The following is a 13,571-nucleotide window of genomic DNA, read 5'->3' as shown; positions in this document are numbered from 1 at the left end:
TCACGTCAGATAATGGCAATGATTCTATTTATTTTGAAATGTTATGTGAACATGTGTTGCTAAAGTGTTTTTCCTTAAATATTAACAAACCCAATTAGTGGAACCATATCCAGATAGCAAATAAATAGAAAATACTATGTCATTAAATATTGTCTATTGCAAAATGCCAGTGACTCACAGGAATGAATACATGCAGCAAAACTCAGTGAGAGTTCTGAGGGGCCAGGTTACTGCTAAGGGAGAGTCATTGCCCAGGCTTCTATAAATAAATCACCAATAGGATAACACATAATGAGAAAGCATGTGAATATTGAGGTCGCTGTACAAAATGCAACAGTGGATTATTCTCATCCTTCTTTACAAACAAGTTACATTTTCCTTCTCATTAGTAAATATATAGTTTGAAATAGAGAAGAATATACATAAGAAAATACAAATTCTCCACAATACTGCCACTAAAGGCCAGCAATGCTAAATATCCTGGTTCATTTTTCATTTCCTTTCACTATTTTATTTTACATATGCAAATATATATGCATACCATTAGATCATTATATTTTCTATCTGTAATTCTCTACAACTTTTAAAGTTAATATTTTACTGTATGTCCTTTTGCAGATTAATGTCCTGAAAACATTATTTTATATCATTGATATAAATGTATATTCTAAAACATGCACATTGAAGTCTAATTTGAAACTGTATTGTTAAAAATGCGCAAACAATAAAATATTTCTTTGCATCTTTGTTTTTATGGGTAGACACCCAGAGGTGAAGTTGCTTCGTCAAAAAGAATTAAAAATTTCAGTGTACTAATGGCCAAAATAATTTCTCAAAAGGTTGTTCTGATTTCTATTTCCTCCAGCAGAAAATAAGAATGCTCACTTCTCTGACTTTCATCAGCGTATTACCATAAAATATGGTTGCCTATTTTTAGGTAAAAGTGCAATTCTTTAGTTAATGTATTTTTTTCATCTGTGTAACCATTTTATTTTTTCTAAAATTATCATCTTTTGCATATTTGTATTAATATTTTCATATTGATTCATAAGAACTCATAAGTTAAAATATTGTGTCTTTCATTTAATCATACTTAAAAGCTTGCTTTATCATCTAATCATGCATTAATGTATTTATTGTTTGAACAAACTATATAATGCTTTAGTTATATAGTTTTATATAGTCAGATTAATTGATGTTTTTCTCTGCATTCTGATGCTCTTGTGTTTTGAAATTTTTTCCTATGTAAAATGAAGAGTTTAATAATATTTTTGTTTTTTGTAATTTTATTGCTACAGTTTATTCTATATTTATATTAATATTCAGTGTAAAGTAGGATTCTAACTTTATTTCCAAATAATTAACTATATTCTAAATTTCGTATTTTGGGAAATTATGCTTTTCTTATTGGTTTGTGGTACTTTCTTTGTAATTGTCTCAAATTGTAACCAAGCAGTTTAGATTCAAAACACATTAAAATTTTTTTCTTTTCTTTTTCTCCTCCTCCTAGTCTCAAGATTTGAAGCAAACTTCAGAAAGCTTTTTTCCCTCCTTAGTCTTAAAATACAGCGTTGAAGTGTACTTTCTAAAACTCTACATCCCTCCTTTTCCTACTATACACTCCCTTACACCACGCACATTTACCTAACTGTATGCCTGTGAAGCTTACACCATGCGCACTTATCTTTGTGCTTACTTAGACGTTCCAGGAGCTGATCTTGAGACAGACAAATCATGGAGACTCAACTGCAAAATTCTGAAGATTACCTCATGGTGGTTCATCAATGACCCTGCCATTGTGGAGACAGTGCCAGCCTGTGTTACAGGTGGACTGCAACTCAAGATAGCTCCTGGATTAAGACACACAGACTTTGTACCTAGCACAACTTGCACATGCTTCCCATTCAAAGGTCCCCTTTTTAGCCCCTCTCCCCAACCTAAAGTTTGAAATAGTTTCTTTTAGGCACTAGCCTTGGCCATTTCCCCATGACTGATTCTAGATTAAAGTCACTTTCCTTCCACTGCACTTCATCCTTGTTTACTAGCTTTATACATAGGAAGTAGCCAAACTTGATTTTGGTTATAATATATGTAAGAAGTTCATGTGTAAAAAACTGATATCAAACTGTTTATGAAAAAGGTGTTTATCATGTAAACACTAACCAGAAGAAAAGATTTTCTATATAAATATCATAAAAATTAGACTTTAAGGCATGTATTATTAAATATAAAGAGGGACGGACATTTGATAATGATGAAAGGGATCAATTCACAGGAAGACATAACTATCCTAGATTTAAACTTCTTACATATTTACATATATTTATTATTATCAACAATCAATCTGTTGATTCTTGTTCAAGATCCAAATGTTTTCATTTATTGTAATTTTATAGTATTTTCCTATCTCATAGGACAATTTCCTTCATTATTATTTTATATTAGTAGTAAACATTTCTTGGTTAATATCAGTAGCTTATAATCAGAAAAGTTTTAGATGATTAACAATTTAAGTTCTATTAAGCTTCTACTATGGTTTTATTGGAATTAAAATGAAACAAAATAACTGGTGCACTTTTACCATTTAATCTTTTCAGTATGTGTTTTCTGTTTTCAAGCACGGTTGACCTTTGAAAAACATGAGTTTGAACTGCACAGGTCCACTTATACATGCATTGTTTTCAGTAAAAGTTACACTGAGTCTATCTGTCTCTCCTGCTCCTCCTTTCACCTCCTCTACTTCTCCCTTTGCTACCCCTCAGACAGCAAGATCAACCCACTGTTTTCCTCCTCCTTCTCAGCCTACTCAACAAGATAATGAGAATAAAGACTTGTATGGTGATTCACTTTCACTTAGTAAATATATTTTCTCTTCCTTATAATTTTCTTATTATGTTCTTTTCTCTAGCTTGATGTGTCATAAAAATACACTATATAATACACATACAAGATATTTGTTGACTGCATATATTACTGGTAATGCTTCCATTGAAGTAAAGAGTAAAGTTTTCTGGGGTTCAGAAGTTATACACAATATTTTTACTGTGCAGGGTGCAGTACCCCTAAATCCTGCATTGCTCAAAGGACAACAGAATATAGATATGTGTCTCTCTCTCTGTGTATGTGTAAAGTTTACTTCATATAGTTATCACATACTATATTTGCAGATAATTATTGTTTATGATGTTAAGAAATGCCATATATTGCAGCTCATCAAGAATTCTGTCAGGAGTGGGTATTGAGTTATTTCAAATTATTTCAGAATCTACTTAGATGATCATATGCATATTTTTGAAATTATGTGTTAAAGGTTTCAGTATTTAGGCAACCACACTCTCTAGATTATTTTTTATGGTTGCTGTTTTCTTTCTGCCTTTTTTTCTATTCAATTCTGTTTAGAAACCTGTATAATTATATCTCTGACAAAGATATTTTCAATAAGTTTAATGTTTGGTGAATAGAATGATCTGTATCAATGAGCTAGATAGTATGGAAGTCTGAGAAAAGAGTTTCTATTGATTATCAAACTGAGGCAATTAAGCTGTGATTTTTTTTTACATACAGGCAGTCTTTGCTTTGCGAAATGGTACTGGGAAATCAAAATAATTATATAAATTGAGACCATGCAAAGTGATCTAAATAATCACTGGGAAAAAAATACAATTTTCCTGTAACCTTTAAAATTTTTGTCAAAATGTCAAAAACTTCCTTACCACAGTTATAAATACACAGAGAAATTAAAAACACAAAAACGTTTTTTTCAAGTATGGTTTTAAAACATTAAAAACACTGAAAATAAAATATTTTATTTCTTTGTAAAAAATATATCATAAATAGTTTGAACAGCATTTGCCTCCTTTTTGCCATATAAAATGATACAGAGCAAGCATCTTTTCTACGCTTTGGCAAAGCATCCTCCTTTTTTCTAAATTTGAATTATCTTCCAACATTTTATCCTTTGCACTTTTAAAGTGGTGGACTATCTTGAAGACTTTCTTTTTTTATGTGAAGATTTTTGCTGATGCCACTTCCTCTATGACAGCTTCTCCATTTTGTCACTACCAGTTTCCTCCTTTAGGTTGATAAGTTCACCTTGCCTAATTCCCTCAGGCTGCAAATCTAGAATCTGAAGAGTAAAGGTATCAACATTCCTTCTACCAGTTATTCTTTCATAACTGCATTTACATTCGATTCAAATTTTACTTTCAGCATTATCACTTCTCAATTCTTTTTCATTTCTTCACTCTGATTTCATCTTTGCTGACCAGATCCTCTTTCTTTAGCTTTTATTATTATTGAGACAGATTCTTGCTCTGTCTCCCAGGCTGGCATGTGTTGTGCAGTCATAGCTCACTGTAACCTTGAACTCTTGATCTCAGTTGATCCTCCCATTTCTGCCTCCCAAAGCACTGGGATTACAGGTGTGAAGCAATTCTCCAGGACTTGATTAGCCATTTTTAAAAAATGGCATGAGAGTTTACCACTGGAAAACACTTGGGCAGTAAAACTATGTGCTTTGCTGTTTGTGCATGAACCAAATGAAGAGATAAGTAACCAGTGACAGATTTTGAAAGAAGGAATGTGATTGGTCACTGTTTATGATGTTAATCTGTTATTTGTAGAGTGGTTCATAGACTGAAAAGCTAGCAGCTTGTCCTTTATTCAAACACTCCCAGTTAATATGTGAGTTAATACGACATGGTAATTGAAATGTATGGCATGTTGTTGGGGACACTTGTGTCATTTAACTAAACATTAGTAACCCAAATTTGTGTGCAGTGAGAAGTACATGTTTAGGTTTGATAACTTTTAATGCAAATATATATTTATTCTGTCTTTAGCATCAGTATTCTATTGTACACTAAAATTTTAAAGCTGGTATCCCTTTTTTGTTTCCAAGGAGTCCTGTTTCACTCCTGCTCTTTAAAGGTTTTCATCACAAATTGCTCTGTGAATGGTGAATGGGGATTGCCAGTTACTTCTTATGTATGAAAAATGTTGCATTCTGTTATTTTAAAAGAAAATTTTGAATTACTGTTGTTTGATTCTGAAATAATACTGTCTTCAATAAGAAACTAGATTATGTGAACCTTTGTGGAAGACATATTGAAGTTATAATTTTAACAAGTAAAACATTTTAAGCTAATTAAATCATAATTAGTAGTTAAAGAAATTTGAATATATTTTATATCATGTAGTTAGCTATTGGAAAAAATCCTTTACATATGCATTCATTTTGAAGGTATAAAAGTCAATACACATGGTACTATAACTTTTAAAAATTTCATTCATTTATACATTTGAGAATTTGGATTAATAGTACCTATACAACATAAATACTCAATTTCATGAGTAAGTGCCTACCATCTTTTGTTTGATTTCTTCAAAATTGTTACTTATGCTCATTTGAAAAGCCTCAAATCTTTTTCTCTATTGATGGTTCACCTTAATTTGAAGGTGATCATTATCCATGAGATTATATAGAGTATTTACATGATTTTTAAAATTTAATATTAATAATACTGACAACTTATCAGAGGATATTTTCTATGTTTTCTAAAATAAAGTACATTAAAAACACTTCAGAAACTGATGGAGATTATGTTAAGTAAACTAAGCCAGGCACAGAAAAGACAAAATTCTTGTGTTCCTACTCATATGTGAGAACTAAAAGTTTTTAATAATGAACTCATAGAGTCAAATGATGGTTACTAGAACCTGAAAAACATAATAGTGTGAACATAGTTAGCAATAATATATTGCATATTTGAAAATAACTAAAAGAGTGGAATTGAGATGTACCTAACACAAAGAAATTACAAAGGCTTGAGGTAATGAATACCCGATTACCCTGATTTGATCATTGCACATTGTATGACTGTATGAAAACATCACATATACTCCCCATAAATATATATAATGATTATGTACCCATATAATTCAAAATTAAACATAAGCAAAAATACTTCTACAACTTCTCTTTTTCTGTTATAACACTATAAACACACTCTCCTTTGTTATGTGTTCTCATAGTTACTATGTACTTCACTTACTATTCATTTATTTAGTTAATACACAAGTCAAGCCTTGTTTTCATGGAACTTCTAACACACTAGGGGAGCGAGACAAAAATAAATATTACAGATGGGCCAATTACATAGTATCTTAGAAAGTGAAACATGAAATAAAAATAAAGCAATTTTATATAATAGGATTCAGAAGCAGTATAGGGAATGAACAACATGGTTGTTTGGAGTAAGAGTATTTCCTACAGAGTGCAAGGTCCTGAGATGGAAACTTACCTACTATGCTGATAAAATGAAGAACAGTGATGGTAGAGCACAGTAACAAAGGACCAGCTAGTTGTCTAAATTGTCATAAGTCAGTGTAAAGAGTTCAGTTTCTACCCTGAGAGAGTAAAGGAGCCATTGAATAATTTGTAGAGTAGATATATTATGAGTCATTGCCAATAGGTTCACACTGGTTGTTGCATTGATAACAAACTAAAGGGAAGCAGGAGTAGGGGTAAGAAAAGCAGTTAGGTGAATATTTTAATTTAGGTGAAAATGATATTGGCTCAGACTAAGGTGGCATGAGTAGAGGTCTTAAGTGATTAGATTCAATATGTAATTTGAAAGTAGACATGAGTAGATTTGCTAATGGATTAGATATGTGTGAAAGACATGAGCTTTCATGTCAATGAAACAATGTTGCTTCCTGGAGTTTTGACCTGAAGCTCATATTTTGACTTCAGAAGACAGCAGTAGGAGTAAGTTTGAGGAATGTCAGGATCTCTGTTTTGGATGTGTAATTCTGAGATAACTCTCAGACACTCAGATGGAGATACTGAGTAGGTTGATGTATTTAAAACTCTGGATTACAGACAAGGGTTTTAAAATAAAGGTATTAATTATTATATACAATTTCATGCAATTATGAGCCATATCTACTTTGTTTATGTCAGTGTGCCCCATACCTATATAACATCTAGCACTTACAAGGTACTTTAGAAATATCTGTTGAGTGAGTGAATACACAAATAGTGAGTCATGTGCTGGTAAATATTTAACCACAGGCCTCCTGCATAAACAACAAAAAATACAATTCCTGATTTCTAGTGTTTCCAGATTTCTGTAGTGTAGATACCTCTCCTACCACTTCAAGCTATCAAAGTAGCATCATCGAATACAGAGTTGGGAAAAATGTGCACAAGTAGTTCGTTCTAGCTAAACAGGTTAGTAGTTCCTTCTAGCTAAATAGGCTCCAGAACACGACAGGACCCACTGTTGCTTAGTAATATAATCCTAGACATACTTTCCCTTACTTATAAGAGTGCATAACAGAGAATTTTAACTAGTCTTGATACCTAGGCAGGTATGAAGGAAAAACATCCTATAGATGATGATATAAGCTCAAAATAGCAAACGTAAGTAAATATTAAAAACCTGTGTGACATAGCACACTAAACACTACAAACACTGTGCTAATTTATCCTTGTAACTTCAGGCAGGCTTCTATCACTCCAAACAGGTGATATCTCCTTATACAATTCTGGGGAAAATTATTTTACTGCTCACAAAATATCATGATGTTACCAGTTTTCTCTTGCCAGAACTGTCTTTATAATTTATGTCAGACATAAAATGTGTTTTTAAAATGTTGCCATAAAAATATTATGCTTACAAAGTATTGTGATGTTACCAGGACTCTCTTGCCAGAACTGCCATTACAATTTATGTCAGATATCAAATGTGATTTTTAAATGTTGCTGTAAAACATATACCTCAGACGTATTTAAACAAAGTTTAATTAATGTGTTCTCCTTTGGAGTGCAGATTGTTTTGCATGTATCTGAGTTATAATATTTTTAAAGTGTTTATTTAAATTAATTAATATTGTTTTTAAAGTTTATTGTGGTAAAATATATATAACATAAAGCTTACCATTTTAATTGTTTTAAGTGTACAGTTCAATGGCAATAAGTACAACACTACTGTACAATCACACCACCATTCATCTCCAGAACTTTAATTAATAATTATTTGAAGTTATTTTGTTTTGTGTAAAAAGCCAGCATTTCGTTGTGGATGATTAAAAAGAAAAATATAAAAGAAAATAAAATTACCCAAAGTCTCAACCTTTAGAGAAAATTCAATCTATATCTATCTTATGGCACATATAAAATTATATTGGACCATTAAATACATGGACTAAAAATTTCTTATGTGTTAAAAATCCTGCTGAGCTGAGAATGAGATTAAGAATCTGACCATGTCTAACAAAGTGGTGGAGCTGAAAACCCCAGTTGTCTATTCTACAGCATTTATTTAATATATTAATGAAGAGTCTCAATAAAAATGATTTTCAGAGTGATGAGGCATAGGGAAGAAAGGGTATGCACAATTTCTCATGCTGGACATATGATCTAGAACTGAACCCTATGGAGAGAGAACTGCAAGTAGAAGATGGAGGAACTCTGGGTATTAAGAAACTGGTAATACATTAAGCAAAACGTAGGGATGAGACATTCTTCCAAATTCTACTTGGAATAAAAATAGGATCCACAAAAATGTCATGCTGAGGGCAAAGTTTGAAACTCATGAATCTTGCAGATTTGGATGCAATGTGTCAAAAATGGCAATGTGGAAAAGGAGATGGCTTCGTACTCCAGTGAAATGGTCATACTCTTTATGGAAGTGTTGACATTGCTGTAGAAGTGCTGTATTACTTTGTTTTCACACTGCTATAGAGATGCTACCCGAGACTGAATAATTTGTAAAGAAGTTTTAGTTGACTCACAGTTCTGCATGGCTGGGGAGGCCTCAGGAAACTTACAATAATGGCAGAAAAGGAAACAGGCACTTCTTACATAGTGGCAGGTGAGACAGAATGAGCAAGAGCAGAGGAAATATTTTATAAACCATCAGATCCCATGAGAACTCACTCTTTATCATGAGAACCGCATGGGAGAAAGCAGCCCCAAAATCCAATCACCTCATACCTGGTTCCTCCCTTGACACATGGGGATTATAGGGATTACAATTCAAAATGAGATTTGGGTGGGGAAACAGAACCAAACCATATATAGGGCTAAAGAATACTGCTGATAAACTCTTAACACTATCCTTTCCCTGACTATCCTCAGTAGGGACTCTGAAATAATTTGGACACTATAGCAAAAAATGGTTTATAAGTAAAAGTTATGAATGAACAAATTTAAATATTCATGTTAATGTTACCATATTTATACACAGGGGCCCAGAGACTTGGGTAAATTGAGGTTCTATTCAAACTAATAATTTTTTATTTCTACATAAAATTTCATTTTTGGATGTTCTATAATGTGTTAGATCGTTTTCTTGGAAATTTTAGTTGTTTTTAACTTTCTGCATTTTGGTTTGAAAAATATCTTTAAATATGAGTTTTTATTAAGATCTATTATTATTTCTTAAAAATTAAATTCTACTTGAATAGAATAAATGACTTGAAGGATGTATGCATTGACAATTTCCCACCTATGAGATTTTTACCAATTTATATCCAAATGTTAAGATAAACTGTATAAAATAGTAATTGCTAGTTTTAAACTATAAAAATTATAATTTCATAAAAATATGTGTTAAAATGTGCTTTTCATTGCATTCTTACCAATCTCTATCATTTTTAAAACATAAAAATGGTATTTTGTTGCCTTTTCATTCATTTATTTACTTTTATAATTCATTTATTCATTAATTCAGAGTGTGTTCATACTATGTTCAACCAGTATGACAGGCACAAGAATACAAATGGGACTAAGAACATTAAGCCTGCTGTTATGCTACATACAAATCTTTTAGAGAAAATTATCAATCAAATATTCTTAAACAGAAACATAAAATTTATATTTCATAAATAAATATAAATATGAAAATGCTATGACTGGCATGTGCTATGAGAATCTATAAGGAAACAGCTAATTTATATTGGGAGGATTTATATGAAAGGTGTCTCTGTAAAAGTGAAATTTTAACTGTTATCTAAAAGAGGAGTACATTTAACTAATGAGGAATTGGAAGAAAAGAATTTGAGAAGTAAAACTGTGGATTCAAAGACTTTTTGGCAAAACGATAATATTACACATTTATGAACTTGAAAGAGGATCTGAGTGGTTGAAACAGAGATTAGGCCAGTTGAATTATCTAATGAAATTGTACTGGATTAAATTATTATTCTTCTCATAAGTGCAATAGAAACATTGTAGGATTTTAAATAGTGTTGTGTAAAATATTTTCTCATGTATGTTTTGAAAGCATGTTTCTGTGTTGCAATATGAATACATTAGGGTAGGTTAAGCCTGGATATGGGGAGATAATTAGGCTATTTTATAGACCAAAAAATATATGAGGGTGACTTGGACTAGGGAAGCGGGGGTAAAGGCAGAAAAAATGTAATAGATTTGTGAGCTGTTTGAACAATTGGATGGATGCTTGCACTATTTATTGAAACACTGACAGAGGAAAATATCTGAAGGTAAGGTGATGAGTTTTGCGGAATTCAAAGGGCCTTTCAGACATCCAAGTAATAATGTTAAGGGGGTAATTGAGGGGTCCAAAGTGGCTCCCGCCAGAGGTCATGGCGCTCGCGAAGGTGAGGCCATCAGTTCAAGGCTAACCTGAGCAACCTCATAAGCTCAAACTGATTGGCAAAAAAAAAAAAAAAAAAAAAAAAAAGGAGGTAATTGAGTATACATGACCACACATCAAAGAAGAGTTACCAATGGAATTTTACCTTTGTGAATTATTTGCTTCTTTGAGTTTTTAAGCCAAATACATGTATTACATATTAAAAAATTAAACTAAATTTTATAGAATAAAACAACTCTCTAAATCATGTAAATTTGTCAAATAAATGTTTAATAACAGCATGTTAATTTAAATGATATAATAATGTTATGTTTTAATAATTAGAGAAAATCTCTCTCTCTCTCTCTCTCTCTCTCTCTCTCTCTCTCTCTCTCTTTCTCTCCTTCTCTTTGTATAATGTACTACACATGAGTGCATAGAGAGAGAAAGTATATATAAAATAAAAAACCTGGGGAGCATTGTAATGTGGATGGGAGGGTCACATGTTGGCAATATTTGGGGGGCTGGGATAACTATGGGTAAAAGTTAAATTTAACTTTCTAATATACATTTTTTTTTTACTGTGAATGTGTGGCTCTTATAATGAATAAAAAAAAATACGTTTAAGTAGAAGACTGGGAAAGAAGATGAATCAGGATCAGTGACGGGGGACTGGGATAAAATTGATTCCAAGAGCTTTTCCATATATTGCAACATTGAGTTATCTGCTTCTCAAGCTATCTGTAAAGTTCAAGTGAGATAAAAAAGATAATTCAATAGAAAATATGCTTTATCCTTTCTTGCAGTTTTACCTCTGTATCAAACCAGGTCATCTGAAAACTTTGCTCAGATACCTGTTTGGTACCTGAAAGTGTCGTTTACTGAGTTCTGTTTTGGTACCATCTCTTTGGCCCACTCGGTGAAATGCTAAATAAAAATCCATAGGAAACCTGCGTTTGCATTTCTGACCGTGTGCTTGAAGATATTTTCTTCATTTTACTCATACAAATAATTCCTTGAAACTTAAGTATCAGAAATTATTTAGCACTTAAGGAGTGTGTCTGTACTGTCTTAACAGATAGTATAAACCATATTACTAATTTTATTTCCTTTTTTGTGTGATTATCAAGAAACTCATAGACATATTTGAAGTTTAACTTTTATAAGAAATTAAGACTCTTTGACCAGAATGTCTACTTTACATGTTTACTTTGGCATGGCTTCATGTATATAACAACTTGGTCTTGTTTTATATTTATGTGTTTTTCTCCAATCTTATTTTTTTATTCATGTATAGTTGTCTGCTCATTGTATGGATCCTTATGTGTCTATAATCCAGAAGAAAACCAATTAGACAAAAAAAGATGAGAGCTCTCTAATCAAAGTGATAAAGTCATTGTTCTGGATGAGACAGGAAATAAGAAGAAAAACAGTCCCAGAATTTAGCATAAGGAACTTTTGCATTTAATCATTATGTACTGACAGAGATTCAGAAATATAGCCATGAAAGAGAGGCAGAGGAGGAAGGATATCAGAAAACCTGGAAGCCAAGAGGTGAGACTTCCAGGCAGTAGCCACCTGTGAGGACTATTGTTCATAGGTCAAAGAAGTCAAGGACTGAAATGTTCCCTGGATTTCTCAGTGACGCTCTTTGGATAGTGTTGGGAAAAGTAATCAAATTTGAGTGGTTCGAAGAACAAAGCACATAAGGAAATGAAAATGAGTATGCTTCAGATTTTATAGCATATTGTATACTCGAAATTTTTAAATAGTATTAATGATTAATGTTTTCCATAAAGAAATAGTAAAGATTAATAGTATTCATTAATTCAAACCAGTGACTGTAATAAGATGGCACTAAATGATTATTTAAAATAACTCCAAGACAATCCCATCAATGTTGACAGGAAGAAATGAAAAGAGAAAAGAATGACCTTTTTCCCTCCTTTATAACTGAAATAGAGATTTCACACACACTAAAATTTTCTTCAAAGTTCATATTGCATCATTAACCTTTCAAGAAGATTGTAAGGATTTATAACATTATATGCTAATACCTCTTGCCTTAATCAAAACATCAAAAAACATATACTATAAGAAATGAAAAAAGGCAGCAAAACACACAAGGAAGCTGCTCAAGCAAAAAGAACACTTACTTCTATCTTGGTGTAGTAAGATTGGAGGCAATTTCACTTGTTCCCCAACTGGAGTCTAATTTTTTCATCATTTGCACTCCTATACATAGTAGAAATGAAGGGGTGCATATGCATGGATAATCAGAGATAAAGGACAAAGGGAAGATGACAAATTTAGAGACTTTTTAAAAAGTGTCATTTTGTGTTTATTTATTCTAGTTAGTGGCTAGTAACCTCTCCTCCTATTTAACCCTTTGGGCCTAGCACATGAAAATATTCTCTAGAGATATATGTTACTAATACCTCAGTGCTCAGTATTTCAAAATAGTAAACACAGAGGATGAACTTATGGAAATAACCTGTTTTTTTCTTATCTTTTAAATCATAATGACAGCTGAAATATCATGAGAATTAGTATTTATCCCCATTTCATTTTAGATGGGTTTGTTAATGTCTAAAATGATTTTTTCATGAATAAGAACTTAGAGACTTCCAGATAAAGTGACGTCACCCTCATGTATCCCCCATGCAACTGCCTCACAAAGCTGAGACTGAAATCAACTGTTGTGGTTCATTTTCACCATAATGTTGAATTAAATTGCAGCCAGCTTTCAAGAACAGATAGGGATTCACCATTGTATTTCCACAAACATCTGTACTTTGTAATGTTCAACATGAGAAGGCAAATGCACACAAAGTTTTAAAAAATTTGGTTACACACTTCCAGACACACGGTTTACTCAGTCCCTAGCCTCTGCAGATTACTGAAAATTAAATCCAATCTGAGATGTGGTGGAAAATGCTAGTTTACAGTAGTCTTTTGGAGACTGTG

General features: G+C 32.1%; 1 protein-coding gene and 1 long non-coding RNA gene across 2 annotated transcripts in view; one reads left to right on the top strand and one right to left on the bottom strand.

Annotated features, from left to right (window-relative positions):
• The window catches only part of LOC144576518 (uncharacterized), an 803,862-nt gene that overhangs the window by 643,363 nt on the left and 146,928 nt on the right, over positions 1–13,571 (top strand). The window lies entirely within an intron of this gene.
• Positions 1–13,571, bottom strand: part of TACR3 (tachykinin receptor 3) — a 114,203-nt gene that overhangs the window by 99,257 nt on the left and 1,375 nt on the right. The window lies entirely within an intron of this gene.

The sequence above is a fragment of the Callithrix jacchus genome, chromosome 3 (assembly GCF_049354715.1).
Source record: "Callithrix jacchus isolate 240 chromosome 3, calJac240_pri, whole genome shotgun sequence".
NCBI classification, from domain to species: Eukaryota; Metazoa; Chordata; class Mammalia; order Primates; family Cebidae; genus Callithrix; species Callithrix jacchus.
This window is presented reverse-complemented; position numbering and strand designations above follow the sequence as displayed.